Source organism: Dipteris shenzhenensis, chromosome 26 (assembly GCF_047967505.1).
Source record: "Dipteris shenzhenensis isolate YYH24624 ecotype China chromosome 26, Dip_SZ_1.0, whole genome shotgun sequence".
Lineage (NCBI taxonomy): Eukaryota > Viridiplantae > Streptophyta > Polypodiopsida > Gleicheniales > Dipteridaceae > Dipteris > Dipteris shenzhenensis.
Genome location: NC_141621.1, coordinates 17,969,199 through 17,976,693, shown reverse-complemented (window position 1 = coordinate 17,976,693; position 7,495 = coordinate 17,969,199).

Sequence of the window (7,495 nt, the reverse complement as noted above, 5' to 3'; positions counted from 1 at the left end):
ATTGTACGTAAGGGAAAAACCCACGTTCTAGCTGACCACCTATCGAGGATCTCGAACGGTGAGGCTCCTATGGGAGTAGAAGATGATCTCCCCGACGCTTCCCTCTTCTTCAACAACATCATTCCAGAATGGGTCACCAAAATTGGCCACTACTTGGCCAACATACTACCCCTAGGCCAGGACCTTAAGAAGGATAGAGCCAATAAATTCATCAAGGATGCAGTGCCATATCAGTTGATAGTAGGCCAACTATACCACATGGGCAAGGACGGTGGCATACTGCAAAGATGCATGTGCAAACACAAATACATCAAGGTCTTTGAAGAAGCCCACTTAGGAATCATAGGAGGTCATTTTGCCACTAATGTTACGGCATGTAAAGTGCTGCAAGCTGGTCTCTGGTGGCCAACACTCTTTGGAGATGTGGCTGATTCATCAAATGATGTGACCCCTACCAGTGTATCCAAATCTTGCACTGGGCCGACATGATGCCCCTGACCAAAATCTTGGCCAACCAACCCTTTGAAAAATGGGGCATCAATTTCATTAGTCCTAGAAGCCCAACAGCTAAGGGGAACGGGGCATGATTCTCATCATCCTGGCCACCGACCACTTCACTAGGTGGGTAGAAGGAAGGGCCACAGTAAAGGCTGATGCAAGATCCACTACCAAGTTCTTATATGAACAAGTCATCATGCGGTTTGGATGCCCGTTGGAGTTAGTTAGTGACCGAGGAGCTCAGTTCCTCAACAAAACCATAGCAATCCTGACAAGCAAATTTATGATCATTCATAGGAAGTCAACACCATACTACCCTAGGGCAAATGGCCTTGGCCGAAAGCTCCAACAAAACTGTTGTAAGATTATCACATGTACGGCAGAAGCAAGTCGTACCGACTGGGTGCATAAGCTCATAGTAGCATTATGGGCCTATAGGACCTCCTACAAAGTGGCAACACATTGTACCCCCTTCAAGTTAGCCTTTGGGGTAGAGGCAGTAATGCCAATGGAGTATGTAGTGCCTAGCTTCTGTCTTGCCGTAAAAGAAAGACTCACAAAAAACATGCCAGTTGAACGACTAGTCGACCTTGAAAAGTTGGAAGAGACAAGGTTGCATGCACAAGGGTTATGCCAAATAGCCACCCTTGATGGAACAGAAATGGATGGATACCTAAACGGAAGCAAATTAAAAAGCTACTATGGACCACTCACTCTCCCCATCCTTCAAGCCGTGCATGGAGAAAAGGAACTCAAGGAAGAGCTGGCCAGGATGAAGCGCCAGGCCATTGAGGAAGCTAGAACCCATAATACTAAGATTCGACAACATAGACAAATGACCCTGCTTAAGGCAATGATTGAACAGATGCAACTAATGGATGAGCTAACAATAGAGCTATCCAAGCTACTTGTGTTCAAGTAAAGGTCCCACACATGCACATCAAAGCACTTGTGGACCTAGGAGCGAGCCACAACTTCATCTCCCAAGAGCTATGGGAAAAGTTATAGGTACCCCTAACCCTCACTATTGCCTCAATAAGAGCTATAAACGGCCAACTTCTACAAACTTTGGGTTATGTAAATCTAAGTCTAATGCTTGTTCACCAAGCTGTGGATATACGATTTTATATTCTCCCTACAGAGGCCACCGAAGAGCAGATTATTCTAGGACAAACCTGGTGCTACGCCGTCAACTGTCAAATTGACTGGTGCACCCGAACTACTTCACTTACCAATGGCGGCCAAACAACGATCGTCCTTATCGAAACGTGGGGGAGAATAGATGCATTGTGGCAAGAGGAGTGAGAGCACAAAAGATGTAGCAATGGGTGTTCTATTCATTGTGAGAGGGAAGTCCCTCTTTTATAGAAATGGAGAGAGGGTGGCCTAAATCAATGGCACCTCTCCTACATCAAAGGAGGTAGCTCCTAAATCATAGGCACCACCCCATGTGGGGGCCTTTGCATTACATCATCACCTATGTCATGGCCTATGGCACTAAGTGTGCCTCTTCTACACACACACACACACAACCATATGATTGCTAGTGGATGCACACATTCACCTAGCAAGCCCTTGATCACACACATCCCAACATACCCCCCCTCAAGGGTTTGCCTCATGCTATGTCAAGGATACATCTAGTCTCATAGTTTCTCATGCCATCTCATGGTGGTCAAGGATAAATCTATGGCTAGGGTCTCATGCTAGCAAAAGTTCCCAATGGTTAAGGTTTACAAAAATGGGATAGACCCCCCCAAATGGTTATCTCCCTTGCATTTACAAGGATGAATCTTAGGCCTTTGTGTGGACCTAGTTTCTCATGTCTGGGGGGGCAAACACATGTCACATGGCCTACATCATATAATGACCAGAGGTGATTTTGAAAAGACAAAACACATAACATTATTTTTGGAGTACTATTCTAGGTAGAGAGCCTCAAAATTTGACCAAGTGATGATAAATAAAGTTTAAAAGACAAAGTGCTCAAAAGGCATAGTCTTTATCTTCTACCACAAAGTTTGATTCTTCATGTCTTTCCTTCAGCAAGATTTTCGTTGTTGATGCAGCTCTTCTTCACATGAAATGCTTCATTCTCTTGGGAGTCATTCCTCTCCTCTTCTTGGGCTTTGTCTCTTGGAGAGCAGATGTAGAGAAAATCTTTTAAGGTGGCAATACTCCATAGTATGATTCGGTACTCCACAAAAGGCACATATCTTTTCTTGGTGTTCACCTTGATAAAATATTCACCATTACAAGGCTTTACTCTCATCCTTGGCTTCTTATGGAATGACTTCCTTTGAGATACATAATCAATGTTAGAGGAACTATATGATGAAGGCATATTGGGAAGGTCTTACCACACTAATGTGGCAGTGTCTAGTCCCTTACAAAGAAGTCTCCTTCTCCACAAGTATAATTGGTTGGAGAGATAGTTAGATACCCCAAACTCTTAGCATAAACTTGGAAATACAGTGTCTATTCCTTTATAAAATAGCATTCAATTCAAAATGCATCATGAGCATTTACCAAAACTGTGAAACCGCAGGACAGTGCTCCAAAGATAAGACTGAAAAATGGCTTAGATCACTTCCAATGGTCAAACATCCAAAATACCAAAGATAACTGAGATAATAATGAAACTTTCTAGCACTTAACCATATTCAATGGTTCATATTAGAAGCAAATATCACTCTTACCCCCAAATTGAGAAATCTGAAGTTGGAGGGTGCAATTGAGGCTGAAGATAAAAGCTTTGAGAGGGATTTCAAAGGTGAATGGAAGCCTTCATACCATAGAGCCAAGAAGAGGTGCAATGTTGTGTCAAGTCACCTAGGATAATAGCATCAAACCTAACTAGTTTTTCTACATTTTCTCCTTTGTTTATGGACCAAATGCGCTCAAAATTGAATAACAGCTAGCTCATAAGGTCGCCCAACTATAAATAAGAGGGTTCTGTAAAATTGTCTCCCAAAAGGCGGAATTTTGAGCTAGATTGGTGAGCAAAGAACAAAGTGGCATGACTGCTCACAGTAAAATTCTATCAATCCCAACATTGAAGATACGCACCCTAGCATGGGGAAGTTGGAGCCATAAGCATTTTGAAAGTTAACAGTTGGATCTAGATAAATTGATGCTACAATATTCGGGCAGAATTGGGAAAAAATGGGAGAGATATGGAAGAAGTTTGAAGAAGATGATGAGGTGACACAGCCTAGGAGTCTAAAAGCTCAAAGAGGATCATGGCTCTAATACCAAATGTTGGAACGTGGGGGAGAATAGATGCATTGTGGCAAGAGGAGTGAGAACACAAAAGATGTAGCAATGGGTGTTCTATTCATTGTGAGAGGGAAGTCCCTCTTTCATAGAAATGGAGAGAGGGTGGCCTAAATCAATGGCACCTCTCCTACATCAAAGGAGGTAGCTCCTAAATCATAGGAACTCCATAATCATAGGCACTACCCCATGTGGGGGCCTTTGCATTACATCATCACTTGTGTCATGGCATATGGCACTAAGTGTGCCTCTTCTACACACACACAAACACAACCATATGATTGCTAGTGGATGCACACATGCACCTAGCAAGCCCTTGATCACACACATCCCAACAGTTCTACTGTGTAGACCAAGCTGCCCCTCTTCAGCCCCAACCTCACCGATCCATGACAATGAAGTGATGTAGCCAAGCCAATCGGAAGCCCTAGCCTCCACTAGCACCCCACTCAAGGTATGAGCTCAAAATGAGAAGAAGGCTCATCACAATGGTAAACCAATGCCATTACATGCTCAATTGATGCCACCATCCTCTGCCCAAGAAATTCGGGAGTTGCAACAAGTACAAGATGCTATCCTCTATGCCCAACTCCACTTCGATCGACGGAATCGACACCGAGAGAATGGTAACGTAGCAACGGTAGCTCCGGTCACCTCAAGAATGCTTCCTCCAAACACATTCACTACCTGAAGAAAGCTGCACTGTGCACTCATGCCTCATTCACTGCCACACATTGCCAAGTGTTCGAGCAACACCGCTCACTTGGACGGCCAAGGCAAGAAAGTCGCTTGGATCCATAAAAAGGTAGTGCAAACCCAAAGGCATTGAAGGTAGCACCATAAGAACTCGTGTCTTCTCGAGATATAGCACCACAAGAATCTGCCAACAAACTGGACACAATCGGCCAGCCTCAAGGTACCAAATACACACTGATGCCAAGGGTGGTCTGACTTAACACAAGTATCACCACCACCAGTCGAGGAACTCTGCAGGAACTGAATTCCACCCCAAGAAGAGTTACACAAGAACCTCTCCCTGGGGATGGACACTCGAAGGCAATGGCACTGCCCTACTCACACAAGTAGGGGCCGGCCCCATAGGTAGGCTCACGAAAGCTCGCATCTCCAAGGAAATCGACCTTGCAACAACAACGAAGTCCGACACAAAGGTGCCCCTGGCATCCAAGGTAAATAACAAGATGGACACATACTCTACATGGCTCCTTACTCGCTATATTGCAGTATGGCACCCACCTCCACCGCTTTCATTATAATCATTGCATCCAAAGCTAGGTGAGTTAGAAAGGTAGGCATCTCACTCGACGCACCCGTAGCCCACTAGTCCTTGCCAAACACACCACACAAGCACACACGGTCAGCACTAGGTGATTAGAGTCCATTCTTGCATTTTTACAAGTGTTCATGCTCTTGCACATTGAGCTCACTATTACGTTTGCACTGCACAAGGGCACTCCGCTATGTCACCACATTTTCCCCACCCCATTCCTTCCTTCCTTCCCTTTTCTCTCTTTTACACAATCACTACCCTGCTGACTGTCACCAAACCAGTACATCACCGACCATTGCTAAAATATTCACCACCGACCATCGCCAAAAAGTACAACACCAGATGTTGCGATCATGTTACCCCACTGGGTCGTCAGTGCCATCCCAAACCGCATCGCCTTGTTGCCATTTGAGTACCATGCCGGTCGCGGCCTTGGACGCTTCATGCCAACCATTGCCATCGAAGTTCAGTGCCGACCATTGCCAAAAAGTACAACACCGGATGTCGCGATCATGTTACCTTGTTGGGTCATCGATGCCATCCCAAACCACATCGCCTTGTCGCCATTTGAGTACCATGCCGGTCGTGGCCTTGGACGCTTCATGATGACCATCACCATCGAAGTTCAGTGCCGACTGTCACCATCGGTCGGGTGGATAGGAATTCTATAAAAGCAAGCCTACCCCGTCGGGTCATCGCCATAGCTGTTACCCCGAAAATTTGTCAAAATTCACCCAAAAATCTGATAGTTTCCTGCCCTCTTCCACTACATCTCAACCAGCAAATTTATGTCCTCTTAATCTTCCTCATCCACCGATTCCTTGCCCTAACCTAGAGGCCACTGGCCCATCAGATTCTCAAAGCATCCCCAGATGATATACAGTGTGTGCTAAAGATTTTGGAAAGTGCCACAATTTGCATGCCGACCAAAATACCCGAGGAATACTTACAGGATGAAGACACTTCCACTAGACATGCCACCCAAGAAGAGCCAGCTATAGTAGGCACGCCTCCCATGAGAACACAAAAGCACACCTCGGTGCCCACCACAGGCGAGTACAAGATCATGCGTTCACAAGAACACTAGCCATTGGGAGAAGCATGGCTCTATACATGTTGTACATGCTGGTCCTCTATTACTTGAAAAGTTAGCATCCGCCAGTCGTCTTTGGCCTCGCCGAGAAATCCACCACCGGCCCCGTATAGATCGAGCAAGAAGAGACAGAAACAATGCTTAAGAGAGCGAGGACAACGCCAAGTGCCACTCTGATAACTCGGGTGCAAACGAAAACAAGTTAGCTGCTCGACCAATATGAGGACCGCCAGTTGCACGAATTCATGAAATGACAACTATGCCGACAGCGAGTAGTCCTCAAGATAAGGGCAAACCGGTGCAAGGAGGGCCTATTCTCATTGAAGACCTCTCGGGCGATGACACAATCGACATGGGTCTGCATACAGGAGCCAAAATTACACCGACAATTATTGCTGCGCCCTTCATCTTAGTCTCTACCAGCCCCCAGGAGACAACATCCTTTGCCATCGCCACCTCTTCCACACCATGGGCAGGCCTAGCAGAGGCCATACAATTTTATAGCATGCCCTAATATAGGGCAATGGGAGGCTATAGCCACATTGAAGGTAGAGTAGTTGTCACATGCAGACGTGACGGAGATGAATCTCTTTAAAGTCATGGCACGACTACCCCAAGTCGCTTGCACAATCTTACAGAGGAGGTAGGAGCAAGCCTCACAACTCTCCTCCAATCTCATCCAAGCCCATCTCTCTATGCATGAAAGCCAGTTGACAATGGTCTCAGCTTAGGCAATAGGCCATGCCGCAGTACATTGAGCCGAAGAATACCGAGCCAAGGTGGAAGCTGGCTCTTACTAAGGTCAAGGATGACCTCGCCACCAGTCAACCCCTGGTCCAAATGCTCATGGGCTAGGTGGACAAGGTGGAATTAGCCCTATGCACAATGCTAGAGCAGCAAGCACTAGTAGAGCAGTGGTACGCCCGCTCACTGGAGTCCCATGACCAATAGATATGCTCCTTACAGGATCTCCTGGCACAAGAGAGGAACCTCATGGTTACCCTCCAAGAAGAAATTAAAAGCCAGTGTGTCATTGGCCAATCTAAGGAGTCAGGGTTGGAAGACTGCAAGCAGCAAGAGTTTAGGATGTATAGGGAGGTGTCTGCACAATTAGCCACATACACACTTGCACCACGCACAATTGCCCAAACCCTACAAATGCACTTTGATGCACTCCACGCACAAAACCTTACCTTCCACCTAGACCTCACTACTCCACTTCCTCCTAATGCCCTCAAAAATATTCTCTGCCATAATCCTAAACATTGCCACCCCATTTAAGCCATGTCCTATTTCTCTCTTGACCTTCAGCCCACTTCTCTATCTCTTCTCTGCCCTCC